Source organism: Nycticebus coucang, chromosome 10 (assembly GCF_027406575.1).
Source record: "Nycticebus coucang isolate mNycCou1 chromosome 10, mNycCou1.pri, whole genome shotgun sequence".
NCBI lineage: Eukaryota > Metazoa > Chordata > Mammalia > Primates > Lorisidae > Nycticebus > Nycticebus coucang.
In genome coordinates this window covers 132,223,217-132,239,937 of record NC_069789.1, presented here as the reverse complement: position 1 = coordinate 132,239,937, position 16,721 = coordinate 132,223,217, and the positions used below count along the sequence as shown (strand labels likewise).

Genomic DNA, 16,721 nt, shown 5'->3' with positions numbered 1-16,721 from the left:
ACAACATACTTAAATTGATAGTATAGTGTCATCTCTACCTGCTTTTTAACCTTGTAGTTAAATGTATGTTTGAAAATACATTTTGTGAGCATCCTTTTGTATGAATAAGGCCGTACCAGATAGAAATCAGCTGAGTTTCCTAAGGCTGAAATTGGTTTCACTTATATATATGAGTGGGTCCTTGTTAGAGAACTCAATTCGCTCAGTGAAATTCTGGGAACTATATTTGGAGACTCTAATTGCAAATCAACTCCTATAAGTTTATAATTGATACATATTTTGATCTTTTGTGACACTAATCAGAGTGTTATTGTTAGGCCTGTATATAATTTCTGGCAATGATAAATCTTTTGACTTTGCTACATTAAAATATGTATATGACATGAAAGAGAATGGGCATAATTCTTTCTTAAAGACTTTTCTTAATGGGGAAGGCTTTCTTCTCTGGGGTAGCTCTGCCGATATGAAATGAATTCATAACCTCTTGAAGTTTATTCACGTTGATTTTCATATTTCAGAAATCTTTAGAATCAGTTACAACTGAAAGTATTAATGATAGAATAGAGCTCTAGAGGGGAGAAATGTTTTTTGGTAAATCACTTTCCCAGTTTTGGAAACTGACCAAACTGTGATCAATATCTATCTAAAGTAATATTTAAAGTACAGATTTATGCCTAAGAATATGCCTATTAAATAAATTCTGTAGAGTTGTTTTATTCACATAGCTTTATAATAATTTATAACTGAAGAAGATGTTTAGGTACATTGTTGTACTTAGTATTCGTTAAGAGCACATACTTTATTTTTCTTAATGCAGAAAAAATATAACAAGTGAAGCATAGAGTTGTCTACCCCTGCTCACTGGGGTGGTCAGGGAAGGCGAGGGAGGTCACTGCGTGTCAGGAGAGTAGTCAGAGTGAGGGACGGGATGGGTTTGCCAACGACAGCAACTGAGGATTCAGAGGAGGTCCGAGGAAGGTGATTCCTGTGGGGAGGAGGTAGGCTCAGTGCTCTTAGCCTTTGTGCTCATAATCTTTTTATTTTTTACCATTTAATGTCCATCTTTTTAAAGTTGTGTTGTAAGAGTTGAATAGACTTTTTTTTTTTTTTGTAGAGACAGAGTCTCACTTTATGGCCCTCGGTAGAGTGCCGTGGCCTCACACAGCTCACAGCAACCTCCACCTCCTGGGCTTAAGCGATTCTCTTGCCTCAGCCTCCCGAGTAGCCGGGACTACAGGTACCCGCCACAACACCCAGCTATTTTTTGGTTGCAGTTCAGCCGGGGCCGGGATTGAACCCGCCACCCTCGGTATATGGGGCCGGTGCCTTACCGACTGAGCCACAGGCGCCGCCCTGAATAGACTTTTTACTTGTGAGTTACAACACAGGCACCAGAGACTCCCTGTGCCACCCTCATGGGCTCACCCCCCACCCATACCCCAGGGCTGTCCTCTGTCACTGTCACACTGCCTTTTCCAGAGTGTCGTGTAAATGGAGTCGTGGAGTCTTTTTGAAACTCGCTGCTCTCGCTCAGTGTGAGGAGTGCTCCTTCCTTTCTGTGCGGAGTAGTGTTGACTTCGTGCAGGTCTGTTGCGGCCATGGCACAGTGTTTCTGCTCACCTGCTGAAGGGCATTTGAGTGTTTCCATTTCAGGGACAATTGAATGAACAGAGCTGCTGTAAGCCTTACTGTATAGGTTTTTGTGTGAAAATAATTTTCCTTGCTGTTAGTAATAACCTACAAGTGAGATTGTTAGGTCATGTGGTAAGTGCATGTTCAATTTTTAGGAAACTACCATGCTGTTTTCCAAAGTGCTGTGTGATTTTACCTCCCTCCCAGCAGTGGAGGAAGATTTCTAGCAGCTTTGCAGTCTTACCAGTTCTCGGTGTACAGTGGTTTTAATTTGCATCATTGCCTAATGATGTTGAGCATGGATTTATATACTTATTTTCTGTGTTTTATCTGTTGAAATCTTTTGCCCACTTAAAAAATTGGGTTGTATGTTTTCGTCCTGTTGAGTTTTAAGAGTTCTCTGTCTATTTTGGATATGTCCTTTGTTAAATATGTGATTTGCAAGTGTTTTCTTCCCGTCTGTGTCTTGTGCTTTCCTTCTCTTAACAGGGTGTCTCCAGAGCAAAAGTCTTTAATTTTGAAGTTCAGGGTCTCCCTCTCTTCTTTAAAGGGTTGTATCTTTGGTGTCATGTCTAAGACCCTTTGCCTTAACTTAGTTCTTGAAGATTTTCTCCTATGTTTTCTTCTGAAAGTTCCATGGTTTGACGTTTCACACTTAGATCTGTGGTCCACTGTGGTCAACTGTGTGTGAGGTCTCTGGGGTCAGGGCCCCCGGTGCTGCTGGAGACACAGCTTCCCCATTGCGTTTCTGTGCAGCTTGGTGATTAAGGAATTGCAGTCAGAACCTCATGGATACCCCACTAGGATGGCTGTAATAGCACATATATTATCAAGGATGTGGAGAAATTGGCGTCCTCATGCCTTTCTGGGGTAGCCACTTTGGAAGGCAATTTGGAATTTTTTAGAAAGTTAAATGCTGAATTTACCATGTGATCCAGCAATTCTGTACCTACACGGTATTCTTCCTGGGTGAAGTTAGAATATATGTTTGCACTAGAACTTGTACACAAATATCAGTGGCAGCATTATTCATACTTTTCAGAAAGCGGGAACAATCCACGTGCCTGCCAGCTGGTGAGCAGGTGAGCGCCGTGTGTCCTTACAAGGTAATGTTGTTTGGCAGCAAAGAGAAATGTCCCTGGAAAACATTATTCGGGGTGAAAGAAGTGAGTCACAGAAGATCACTTACTGTCTGATTCCATTTGTATGGAATGTTCAGAATAGGGCAGATTTACAAAACAGAAGGTAGAGTAGTGGCTGCTCAGGGCCAGGAAGAGAGGAGGCAGGATGGGAGGTGACTGCTAATGAGGACGGGGGGGTTTTAGGAGTGGTGAAAATGTAAAAATAAAGATGTGATGGTTGTACAGCCCTGTGAATACACTAAAACCATTGGCTTTCCATTTTAAATGGATGAATTGTATGATGTGTGAATTGTTAAATTGTTAAACGACAGGTGTATTGGCCGTCTTTGTGCGGCTGTCTCTGGACCGTCTCTTCTGTCTGATCTTTGTGGGTGTTGTTGCTGACACACTCTGCCAGGATTGCTGTAGATTCTTAGTGTTTCTCAGTATTGGTGAGGATGAATCCTCTAATTAGTCCTTCTTTTTTGGAATTGTTTTGGCTATTCTGATTCCTTTGCCTTTCCACATACATTTTAGAAACAACATATCTATATTTACAAAAAAATCCTGGTGGGATATTGGTTGGAATTGCCCTAAATCTATGTAATTTGGAGGAGGAGAATTGACATCTTAACTGCGTTAGCTGTGTATCTGTAAATCCATGAGTAAATACAGAGTGTCTATTTAGGGTTTCTTTGACTTCATTTTACCAGCATTGTGTAGTTCTTAAACATACAGATTATTTTTAAAGTTAACATTGTATCCTGAAACCTTGCTCTCTGAATGTTTTGGGGATAGTTTTCATGGAATTTTCTATGTAAATAGTCATTTTTTGTGTGAATAACAACTATAGCAACTACTTTTTTGTCCTTTTGCAATATTTAAGCCCTTAATTTCTTTTTCTTGCCATTCTGCCCTGGCTAGAACTTGCAGTAATGCTGAAGAGACGCGATAAGGTACAGCCATCCTTGCCTTGTAACTGGTTACTTTGGCAAAAACATTTGGTATTTTACTATTAAGTGTGGTGTTACTACTGTAGGTGTTTTTTTTTTAGTTGAGACCCTTTACCAGAGGAAGGAAGCGTCTGCTTCTGACTTGTGGATGTTTTGTCCTGGGTAGATGTTGGCTGTCCTTGCACTCTTTCACACTCTGTTGACAGGATCCTGCAGTCTCCTTTCCTTAGTCTGTTAACATTGTCGACTATATTGATTGAGTCTCACTCCTAGAATTAACCACCTCGTGTCATGGTGTATTATTATTATTATGTTTTGCTAGATTTGATTTGTGAATAATTTGTTTGCCTTATAAATTGGTTTGGGAAGTGTTCCTCTGCTTGTACTTTCTGGAAGATACTGCATAAAATTAGTGTTACTTGGTAGAATTTGCCAGTGTAACCATCTAGGCCTGGGGCTTTCTTTTTCAAAAGACTAACTACAAATTCAAATTCTTTAATAGATACAGGACTATTTAGATTATTTTTTTCTCCATAGGAGAGGTTTGGTAGTTTGTGACTTTCGAGGAATTGGTCTGTTTCACCCAATAGTGTTGAATTAGTGTATATAAGTGTGTTTATAGTATTATTTTCTTATTTGTAAAATATGTGTGTGGAGTAACTTCTCTTTTAGTTCTGGCTTTGTTAATCCTGATTTTAATCCTTCTCTCTTTGTGGTCAGGTGTAGTGGTGCTCAAATGGACAGGGGTCAGTTTTACCCATGCCCCAGGATGTTGTCACAGGGTGGGTGGTGGGGTTGCTGTAGGGGTGGGTGGTGGGTGGTGCTGTATGGGTGGGTGGTGGGTGTGCTGTCGGGGTAGAGGGTGTGGGGTGCTGTAGGGGTGGGTGTGCTATCGGGGTAGAGGGTAGGGGGTGCTGTATGGGTGGGTGGTGGGTGTGCTGTCAGGGTAGAGGGTGTGGGGTGCTGTAGGGGTGGGTGGCGGGTGTGCTGTCGGGGTAGAGGGTGGGGGGTGCTGTAGGGGTGGGTGGTGGGTGTGCTGTCGGGGTAGAGGGGTGGGGGTGCTGAAGGGGTGGGTGTGCTGTCGGGGTAGAGGGTGGGGGGTGCTGTATGGGTGGGTGGTGGGTGTGCTGTCGGGGTAGAGGGTGGGGGGTGCTGTATGGGTGGGTGGTGGGTGTGCTGTCAGGGTAGAGGGTGTGGGGTGCTGTATGGGTGGGTGGTGGGTGTGCTGTCGGGGTAGAGGGTGGGGAGTGCTGTAGGGGTGGGTGGTGGGTGTGCTGTTGGGGTAGAGGGTGGGGAGTGCTGTACAGGTGGGTGTGCTGTCGGGGTAGAGGGTGGGGGGTGTACTGTCGGGGTAGAGGGTGGGGGTGCTGTAGGGGTGGGTGGTGGGTGTGCTGTCGGGGTAGAGGGTGTGGGGTGCTGTAGGGGTGGGTGGTGGGTGTGCTGTCGGGGTAGAGGGTGTGGGGTGCTGTAGGGGTGGGTGGTGGGTGTGCTGTCGGGGTAGAGGGTGGGGGTGCTGTAGGGGTGGGTGGTGGGTGTGCTGTCAGGGTAGAGGGTGGGGGGTGCTGTATGGGTGGGTGGTGGGTGTGCTGTTGGGGTAGAGGGTGGGGGGTGCTGTAGGGGTGGGTGGTGGGTGTGCTGTCGGGGTAGAGGATGTGGGGTGCTGTAGGGGTGGGTGGTGGGTGTGCTGTCAGGGTAGAGGGTAGGGGGTGCTGTATGGGTGAGTGGTGGGTGTGCTGTCGGGGTAGAGGGTGTGGGGTGCTGTAGGGGTGGGTGGTGGGTGTGCTGTCGGGGTAGAGGGTGGGGAGTGCTGTAGGGGTGGGTGGTGGGTGTGCTGTCAGGGTAGAGGGTGGGGAGTGCTGTAGGGGTGGGTGGTGGGTGTGCTGTCGGGGTAGAGGGTGGGGGGTGCTGAAGGGGTGGGTGTGCTGTCGGGGTAGAGGGTGGGGGGTGCTGTATGGGTGGGTGGTGGGTGTGCTGTCAGGGTAGAGGGTGTGGGGTGCTGTAGGGGTGGGTGGTGGGTGTGCTGTCGGGGTAGAGGGTGGGGAGTGCTGTAGGGGTGGGTGGTGGGTGTGCTGTCGGGGTAGAGGGTGGGGAGTGCTGTAGGGGTGGGTGGTGGGTGTGCTGTTGGGGTAGAGGGTGGGGGGTGTGCTGTCGGGGTAGCGGGTGGGTGGAGACAGTGGAGCTGCTGAGCCCAGATGTGGCAGCCCCAGCGCAGAGGGTGTCCAGTGAGGCTGAGGAGAACTGCTTTAGAGGTTTATTGGTTTTATTGATCTTTTAATGCCCAGCTTTGTGTTTTATTGACTGTCTATACGTATTTTCGTCCTTCTGCTTGTTCTGGGTTTGTTTTATGCTGTTTTTCCGAGTGTCTTTTACAAACATCTATTTTAACGATGTAATTCTCACTCTGAGCACTTTGTGCCACACATTTTGACATGTGGTATTTTTATTCTCAGTTCAACTTATTTTCTCATGTCTTGTGAGACTTTCTCTTTGATTTACTAATTACTTGGAATAGGGCAAACTATGGCTGGGCCATATCCGGTCCTCACCAGTTTTTGTGTCACCTTAAATTTATGGTTTTGTACATAATTAAGGATTATAAGAAAAGGGAAAACAAGATTATATGATCAAATGTGGCCCATAAACCTAACATAATTACAGTCAGCCCTTTACAGAAAAAGTTTGCCAATCCCTGAGTTAGAAATATGTTGCTTAATCTCTGAGTATTTGGAGGTTTCCCAGCTGTCTTTCTGTTAATGATTTCTGGTGTAATTCATTATGGTCAGGGAACATACCTTGTGTGATTTCAGTTCTTCCACATTTATTGAGATCTGTTTTATGATCCAGGATGTGGTCTACCTGCCTCAGTGTTTGTACACTTGAGAGGAAGGTATATTTTGCTGCTGTTGGTGCAGCTTCCCTCTGTTGCTGGTGGTCTCAGGTCTGTGGCCTAGCAGCTGCCCTGTCCACCCGCTGCCCCTGGAGGGAGTGCAGTCTTTGGACACTGTGCACGCAGCCGTTCCTCTTCTTAGTTTCATCAATTTTTGCTTCACGTCTTTTGAAGGTTTATTGCTAAGCACAGACACGTAAGATTGTAAGATGTTCTTGTTGACTTTTCTTTTTGTCCCTGGTGATTGTTTGCTCGCAAGCTCTCTTCATCTGATGGCCATGTGGCTGTTTCTGTTGCGTGCTCCTGGGATGTGTGTTTTCCATTCCTTTACTTTTGTCCTGACCTTATCATGAGATTTAAAGTGAGTTAAGTCTTATTAACATTCTGATAATTTTTGACCTTTAGTTGGTGTGTTTACACCATTTACATTTAATGTAATTATTAATATGTTTGTGTTTAGGTTTAGCATTTTCCTTCTTTTTTTCTTTTTCTCCTTTTCCTGTTGTTTTTTAGATTATTTGATATTTTTATATTACATTACTCTGTTTTCGCTAAAATAGGAACTCTTTGAAGTGTTTTTAATGTTACAGATTAGGTGTTAATATATTCTTACATGGAAAGTAAAGTTTTACTTTAAATATGTACTTTGAGATTTGCTCAGTTATTTCTTAGGTTCGAGGGCATTTTGTCTGTGGATAGGGAATGTGTTTCCAGTGAGACCAAAAGAAAAAACAGGGTTCAGTTGTCAGTTCCCACGGCATAGACCCCATGGGGATTTTGTGTCCACTTGTCCCCGTACTCTGCACTGCGCACATGTGTGCAGAGTGACTTAGGATCCAGACCCTGTCTGGACAGTGCTGGTGTCACAACAGGCATTTGGCCACATTTCTGAAGTCATTTAGTCAGTGATTAATGTCAAACAAGTTTATTTATAGGGTGATATTAACTGATTTTCCTTTAGAAGATATGCTGGGAGGATTACTTTATTTCAAAATAATAAAATAACTTGTTTCAGAGATTTAAATCTGAATCAGACACCTTTGTTTCTCTTTTTTGAATTTCATCTTCAAAAATGCAGTCTTCATTTTTGCAATAAAGTTATTTTTATTTTTTGGTGGAAAGGTGGATGTGAATGGGTAAAATCATGAACGAGGGTTAAGGTTCTAGGCTTATAGCAAAGGTCAGGGGCAGGTGCTGAGCTTGGTGGCTCACGCCTTTAATCCCAGCACATTGGGAGGCTGAGGTGGGAGGATCGCATGAGGCCAGGAGTTCAAGACCAACCTGGGCAACACAGTGAGACCCTGTCTCTGTAAAAAATAAAAAAGAATGAGCTGGGCATAGTGACTTATGGAGGCCGAGACAGGAGGATTGCTGAAGCCCAGGAGTCGAGGCTATAGCAAGCTATGGTGGTGCCACCGCATTCCAGCTTAGGTTACAGAGGGGGACTGTGTCCCAAAAAAAGAAAAAAAGGAAATTTCTGAGCCCAGTAGGACTTGGCAACTAATTGGCTCATTTTTAGTGGAAAGGTGGATCTGAAGGGATGAATGTGAAGGTTTGAGATGAGTCAGTGGACTGGTGGTGACCTAGAGTCAGTGGTGTTAACATAGTCACGTAAGGTAGCAGGTCACTGCACACGGCTCCCCTCCACCTGAGGGTCAGTGTTCTTACAAGTCCCGTAATGAAAAATATCCTTTTAATTTTGTTTAATATTGTGATTTCCAAACTTCATTGATTTAGAGAAACTGATTTGAATTTTTTAAAGTAGTACCTATTATGAGGAAGATTTCAGAAGGAAGAAAATAGGTGATAAATTCTTGGCACTAAATATAGCCAGCTTTTTAAAAAAAATGATAAAGGAAGAAAGATTATATATAAATTTGCACCAAGTTATTCACAGGATGGCTTTTTAAAATCTTTTTTTCCTAGGTTATATATGGACAAGATACAGAATTTAAAGGCTGTTTATTATAAAATGAGTGTCTCTCCTTTGCCTTTTCCCAGCTAGTCCTCCTCTCTGGAGGCGGCGCTGTCAGCGATGTGTTACCGCTCCAGAGTGATGCTGCACCTGCAGTCTGGGCCTGCTCCCACTCAGCCGTGAGCAGGCAGCCTTGTTTTTATTTCTTCCTGCAGCACGCTGTCATTCTGTTAATAACTGTGTAGCATTATATTATTATACTCTCTTGTGTCATAATTTATTTAGCCAGTCTTTTCCCATGAGGCCTTTGGGGTGCCTTTTTGTTTTGCTTTTTAAACCTAGTAACCTGTGTACGTGTGTGCATGCATCACTTTGTACTGTAGGATAATTAGTAGGATTGAATTGCTGGCATGAGAAGATCAGTTCTTAAATTTGAGGGTGATGGTCTGGACAGATGACGGCCTGTCCTGGGCCACCCAGTGTGCGTCAGACTTGTTTGAAACTGGTCCCTGTTGTAGTCCCTCCCTCCCTTCCCCATAAAATTAACCATTTTAAAGTGTATTACAGTGCTTTCACATCGTTGGTGAACTGCGACCACCTCCCGTGTCCAGAATCTTTCTTCTCAGACTACAACTCTGTGTCTGTTCAGTGATGACTGCCCGTTCCGTTCCTCTCGCCCTGGCTTCCCGCCAGCCACTGTGGTGCTTCCTCTGGGAGTCTGACCCTCCTGGGGACCTCGGAGGAGTGGTCCACACGATCTTTGTTCTTTTCATCTGGATCATTTCACTTAACCATAGTCTTTGCAAGGTTCACGTTGTAGCACGTGCCGGTGTTTCTTCCCTTTTTAACACTTAGTACTGTTCCATTCTGTGTAGGTGCTGTGTTTTATTGACCCATTCATGCACAGATGGGCCGCGGGCTGTTTCTGTCTTTTGTGAATAATGCTGTGATTGAGAACCTACAGATACTCAGTTCACTTTATTGTGTGAATACCTAGAAATGGAATTGCCAGACCGTGTGGTAATTCTGTGTTTAATTTTGGGGGAGCCTCCATGCAGTCTTCCACAGCAGCCCCTCTGTTTTCCACTCCCATCCGCACTGCACAAGGGGTCCAGTCCTCAAACCTGGTTATTTACCATGTTTTGATATTAGCCATTCTGAAGGGCTTGAAGTGATGTATCATTGTGGTTTAGATTTGTATCTCTCTAATAATTAGTCAGAGTAAGCTTCTTTTCATGAATTTGTTAGGCATGTGTGTGTGTGTGTGTGTGTGTGTGTATTTTCTTTTAGAGACAGAGTCTCATTTTGTCACCCTTGGTGTAGAGTGCTCTGGCATCACAGCTCACAGCTGGACCTCCAGCTCTTGGGCTTAGGCAATTCTCTTGTCTCAGCCTCCTGAGTAGCTGGGACTACAGGTGCCCACCACAATGCCCGGCTATTTTTTTGTTGCAATTTGGCTGGGGCTGGGTTTGAATCTGCCACTCTTGGTATAATGGGCCAGTGCCCTATCCACTGAGCCATAGGCGCCACCCAGCCACCCTTGGTATATGGGGCCAGTGCCCTACTCACTGAGCCATAGATGCCGCCCACATTTGTATATCTTATTTGGAGAAATGTTTATGTCCTTTGCCCATTTTTTAATCAAGTTTTTTCCCCCTTGTTGTAGGTATTCTTTATGTATTCTAGATAATAGTCCTGTATATCAGATTTATGATTTGCAAATGTTTTCTGCCTGTGTGTTGCCTTTTCACATTCTTTTTTTTTTTTTTTTGTCCAGGGCTGGGTTTGAACCTGCTACCTCCAGCATATGGGGCCAGCGCTCTACTCCTTTGAGCCACAGGCGCTGCCCCTTTTCACTTTCTTGATAATATCCTTTAATACATTTATGTTTAATTTTGATTATCTCATTTGTCTATTTTTTCTTTTGTGCCCAATGCTCAGGGTCATATTTAAGAACATATTGCCAAATCCAGCGTCATGAAGCTTTTCTGTGTTTTCTTCTAAGAGTTTCATAGTTGTAGCTTTTCATTTAGATCTTTGATCCATTCTGAGTTACATTTTGTATATCATGTAAGATATGGGTGTAACCTTTTTCTTTTGCATGTGAATCCAGTTTTCCCAACACCATTTGTGGAAAAGAGCATCCTTATCTTTTTCAATGGTTTTGGCACCCTTGTCAAAAATCATTTGGCCAGGGCTGGCGCAGTGGCTCACGCCTGTAATGTCAGCACTCTGGGAGGCCAAGGCAGGTGGATCACTTGAGGTCAGGAGTTCGAGACCAGCCTGAGCAAGAGTGAGACCCCGTTTCTAAAAACCTAGTGGGGTGTTGTCGTGGGCGCCTGTAGTCCTAGCTACTTGGGAGGCTGAGGCAAGAGGGTCACCTGAGTGATCAAAGCAGGAGTCTGTGGCTGCTGTGAGTGATGATGCCAGGGCACTGCACCCAGGGCGACAGAGTGAGACTGTCCCTCCCCCCCCCAAAAAAAAATCATTTTGCCATATATTTATGAGGGCTTATTTCTAGGGTTTCTATTCTCTTTTTTGGTCTGTATATCTGTGTTTATGTCAATGCCACACTGTTTTGATTTCTGTAGCATTGCATAGAAAGTTTTGAAAATAGAAAAAGCGGTCCTTCCAACTTGTTCATCTTTTTCTAGATTGTATTGGTTATTTGTGAACTCCTGAGATTTAGATATTAATTTTAGGGTGGATTTTTTTTTTTTATTTTTGCAAAAAATATCATTGAGATTTTTGTTGGAACTTACCTTGAGTTTATGGATGACTGTGTGTGGTTTTGACGCCCTAAGTCCCTCAACACGGGATATCTTGCTATTTATTTGTGTCTTCTTTAATTTCTTTTAGCAACACTTTATACATTTTAGTGTAAATATTTTACACCTTCTTCATTAAATTTATTCCTGAGAATTTAGCCTTGTGGTGCTAATTTAAATGGATTATTTTTTAAATTTCCTTTTCAAATTATTCATTGCTAGTATATAGACATGCAGCTGACTTGTGGGTGCTGATTTTTGTATCCTACAACTTTGTTGATATTATTAACTGTAAGGGAACTTTTTAATTTTTTTTGGTGGATATTTTGGGGTTTTGCCCATATAAGAACATATCATCTGTTGGCACTAGAGGTTACTTCTAACTTTACAATTTGAATGCTTTTTTCTTTTTTCTTACCTAATTGCTCTGACTAGAGCTTCTAGTACCATGTTGAATAGAACTAATTGCTCTAACTGGGACTTTGAGTTAAACAGTGAGGAGCATGTGGGTATCTCAGGCTCTTTTGTGATCTTAGGGAAAGATTTTCAGTTCTTTGCCACAGTGTGTGATGTCAGGGTCGGGTTTTCACATGTGCCCTTTGTCTTGTTGAGGAAGTTCACTTTTGTTCCTAGTTGTAGGGAGTGTTCTCTCTCTTTTTTTTTTTTTATCATGAAAAAAGGGCATTCAATTTTGTCAAAGGCTTTTTGTGATTCAGTGGGGATTATCATGTGTTTTTCTCCTTTGGTCTGTTGAATGTCTATTCCATTGGTTTTGTGTGTTGAATCATTTTTGTTTTTATGGAGTATAATCCTTTTAATACGCTGCATGTGTGGTTTGCCAGCATTTTGTTGAAGATTTTTGCATTTTTGCATTTATAAGAGTTATTAGCCTGTTGTTTTCTTTTAGTATTTTTATCCGGTTGGCCTCATGGGATGTGTTCCCTCCTTTTTGATTTTTTAGAGGAGTTTGAGAAAGGGTTGGTGTCAATTCTTTGAGTTTTCAGTAGAATTCATCTGTGAAGTCATCTGTTCCTGGGATTTTCTCTGTTGGGAGGTTTTTGATCACTGGTGGAAGATCCTTAGTTGTCATTAGGTTCAGATTTTCTATTTCTTCTTGAGTTAGTTTTGGGAGTTTGTGTTTTTCTAGCAAATTTATTGATTTTATCCAATTTGTTGACATTCACTATTTTATAGTATTTCTTTATAATTTCCATAATATGTTTTATTGTCCCACTTCATTTGTGATTTTAGTAATCTGAATCTTTTTTTCTTAAACAATCTAGGTTTTCTTTTTTTTTCTTAATCAATTCCGTTGGTCTTTTCAAAGAGTCCTTTGGTTGTACTGATTTTTCTGTTGTTTCTCTGCTCTTTTTTTGTTTATCTTTCTCTATTGTTGCTGTTGCTTCCTTCTGCTCCTTTGGCTTCACTCTCCTCTCTGTCTTCCAGTTCCTCAGGGTGCCCAGAAAGGGTCCTGATCCAGGTCAGTCTTTTTTAATGTAACAGGTGTAAATTTCTCTTAGCATCGCTTAGCTGCCTTGCAGGCGTTCCAGTATGTGGAGTTTTCACTTTCTTGGTCTCAAGGTATTACCTCTAAATCTTGTGATTTCTTTTTTGACTCATTGGCTGTTTTGTTAAATTTCCAGGTGTTTGTGAATTTTCCACTTTTCCTTCTATTAATGATTCCTACTTTTGTTCCATTGTGATTGGAAAAATTATTATTTTGCCTGATTTCAGTCTTGCTAAATGTGTTGAAACTTATTTTGTGTCTGGCCTGGTGGTCTCTCCTGGCGACTCCCCAGCTTCCCTCTGCAGGTGCTCATGCTCCGTTGCTGGGGGCTCTGTGTGTGTCTGTCTGGCAGGCCCAGTTGGTCTGCGCTGTCCACACGCCCTTCACCTCCCTGCTGCTTTTCTCTCTGGCTGTTCTGTTGACGGTGGGATATTGATGTCTCTAGTCATGACTGTAAAACATTGCTCCTATCAGTGCTGAAAATTTTTGCTTCATGTATTTGGATCTCTGTTGTTAGGTGTGTGTATATTTATAATTGTTGTATCTCTTTGATAGATTGAACCTTTTTATCAATATAAAGTATCCTTTGTCTCTTGCAGCTTTGTCTTAGTCTATTTTGTCTATTAATAACATAGCTCCTTTATTTCTTTTTTAGTTATTATTTGCATGGAATATCTTTTCTATCTTGTTACTTTCAACCTATTTTTGTCCCTAGATTTACAAGTTGAATCCTTTTAAAAAAAAAAATCACTTCTGCCAGTCTATGCTCTGTGTTTGGGAAGCGTAATCCATTTACATGCATTTGCATGGTCCTTACTGATGGGGAAGTTCAATCCATTCACAGGGGTAATAATCTCTGTCCTCACTTTCTTATTGCTGTTATCCTCTGTGTTTGATGTTTTGATCGCCTTCTAATTTCTTTTAATATTTCATAATTTCTAGAATAGTATAGCATTCTAAATATATAAAATGTATTTTAAGTTTATAACAACGTAACTTTAATCACATACAAAAACTCTATCCCTGTACAGCTCCTTCACCTCCCAGTATATTACTGATATGATAATTACATCTTTATGCATTGTGTACATATTAACATATATTTATAATTTCTATACATTTTTGCATCATATAGGAAAGGAAACGTGGGTTGCCAGAATAACAATAACACCAGTGTTCATTTTTGCCTGTGTCCCTCTGTGAGCTCTGTGTTCAGATGCTTCAACGTTGTCCCCGGTTCCTCTCGCCCCGCCCGAGTGACCCTCTGCCTCGTTCTAGTGATGAGGACTCCTGTGACTTTCTCTGGGAATGTCTTACTTTCTCTTTCATTTTTACAGGATTGTTTTGATGGATGTATTTTTTTTTTTAAGAGACAGTCTCACTTTGTTGCCCTCAGTAGAGTGTCGTGGCATCACAGGTACAGCTACCTCCAGCTCTTGGGCTTAGGTGATTCTCTTGCCTCAGCCTCTCGAGTAGCTGGCACCACAGGCACCTGCCACAATGCCCGGCTATATTTTGTTGCAGTTTGGCTGGGGCCAGGTTCAAACCTGCCACCCTCGGTATATGGCACAGGCGCCCTACTCACTGAGCCACAGGCGCCACCCTGGATGTAGAATTCTTACCTAAAGTTTTTTTTTCCTCAACGTTTTAAATACATCATTCTACAGCTTTCTGGCCTCTGGGTTTTTGCTGGAAAACCTGCCTATTCAGAATTTGTTACATGAGTTGATTTTTTCCTTGCTGTTTTTAAGATTCTCCCTTATCCTTGGCCTTCAGTAGTTTGATTATAATGTGTCTAGATGTGGCTCTTCTTACGTTGATCTTACTTGGGTTTTTTGAGCTCTTTGGTTTGTGGTTTTATATTTTACCTAGCACTGTATGCATTTTTGAGTCTCTTCATTAAGGTATTATCTTGAATGCACTGATACTTTATATTTCAAAATACAAATTTGTATTTATAGTTTATCTGCCTTATATTTAGCTTTAAAGCATTACATACCACCCTTAGACCTGTAATGAAAAAGGAGCAGGGTCCTGCTCTATCCCTTTTGCTCCCAGTTCCCCAGAGGTAGTTGGTTTAGGTCTTGGGCTGTTCTCTTACTCTGCTCCTTTTATCCACATTTTCTAAGTAGTTTGCATATCCTGCTTTTTTCAGTTTTATGTGTCTTACCTACTTGCCTACAGTTTAAGAAGACCATTTAGCATTTTTATGTTTTCTCTGTTTCCCTGCTTTGCTCATAAGCCTGTGTTCATGCTTAGATATTATGTAATCCCATTTTATTGTTGCACAGGCTTTTATTTGAAGTTAACTATTGTTTTGTTTGTGGCATACATTTAGTATATGTACCGTTATCGAACGTTTTTGGTTAGCGACCTCACTGCTGGTGTCTTTCTGGGATGTCTCCTGTCCTGAGCTGCTTTCCTGGGGGCTTCCTCCCATTGTTCTGTGCTTTTGTCCTCTTATTATTCTGGGTTTATCCCCGTGGCCTCTTCCAGGTTTCACTGACTTAGTTGGAGTATAGGTTTCAGTGACCTCCTGGAAAGGAATATTGGAAGCACATTTTTTCAAGTTTTGCGCATCTGAAATGCCGTTCATACTCCTGCTTATTGTGACTAGACTATTCAGAATTCTAGTTTTTTTTAACAGATTTCCCCCTTAGAATTTCGAATACATTATTCTTTTACTTTTCTGTCTTTAAGTGTTGCTATTCAAATTTTTGATTTTTCCCATTTTTTTTTTTTTTTTAAAAAAAGGAAAGTTCTGGGTTCCTTGTTGGTTGCTGTTGCCCATGATGTGAAGCTGCAGTGCTGTCCAGATCTTTCTGATTGCTGGTGCTGGAGATGGTGTCCTACAGCTCTGGGACGTTTCCAGTAGTCTTTGAAAATTTCCCTTTTTTGTCCATCTGTTTGTATTTGTTATAATTTTTGAAGTTATTTCTTATACTTTGAAATCATGAATTGAATTTAAAAAATTTCTGTATGTATTTTAATTCTCAGAAGCTGCTAATCTGTGCTTTGAATGTTCCTTGATTATAGCTCCCTGTTCTTGTTTCATGGGCAGTGTCTTAATTTTAGGAATATGGGTTTTTAAAATTTCCTTGTATATATACTTACTCCATTTTCTGTTTTTTTCTCTCTCTTTTTTTTCCTTGTCTCTGGTATTAATATTAAACAATCTTTTCAAAAGTCTGTTGATCCTTAGCTAACCTAATTAATTAATTATAATTCATACTTAGGATTAAGCACTGTTAGGAAGCTCTGGGTGCATGGGTAAAGTTTGTTGACTGGTAGGTTTTTTATAGGGAATTAATGTGACAAATTTTTTTATGAAGGCATCTTTAAATATCAGAATTGGGCTAATCAATTTCCTACAAAAGAATCTCCCAGTCTTCATCTTGGGTTCAGGAAACCAGGCTGGGGGGTCTCTGGGTTCGGTCTTAATCCCCCTAAATCTCACTAAGACGCATTCTCTATTCTTTCGTCTCCCTCACCCACCCCTGCAATCCCTGAAAACCCATCTAGGATATAAATCTTCTGTTTAGACAAGAAAGGGGCAGTTACCTGGCTGTGTTTTGTGAGGTCGGGGTTTTGGAACCTAACCATTTCTTTCAAACTTTAATCCAGATCTTTATCTGTGATTTACTTTCCTTCAGAAATGTTAAAAAATGAGCAGCCTTTTCTAGGTCACACAACCCAGAGTGACTGGCAGCAGCTTCTGTCTGCTGCAACTTATTCTGTTGTACAAATTTAGTTATTTACTTGGTTCCCATTCCTTGTCTGTTATTTTTCCTTCTCCAAATACTTTCATCTTTAAGGTTTATGCTTTTAAAATCTTTTTTCTTAGTTGTTATTTTACTGAGATATGGGTGAAAAGTATTAAGTGTGTGTGTTCATTCTGCCATTTTAAAGCAGAAGTGCAAACCTGTGCACTGGTTTAG

At 41.7% G+C, this 16,721-nt stretch overlaps 1 protein-coding gene across 2 annotated transcripts in view; it reads left to right on the top strand.

The window, feature by feature from the left end:
- URI1 (URI1 prefoldin like chaperone) overlaps nt 1-16,721 on the top strand; it is a 68,506-nt gene that overhangs the window by 37,902 nt on the left and 13,883 nt on the right. The gene's annotated exons all lie outside the window — the stretch shown is intronic.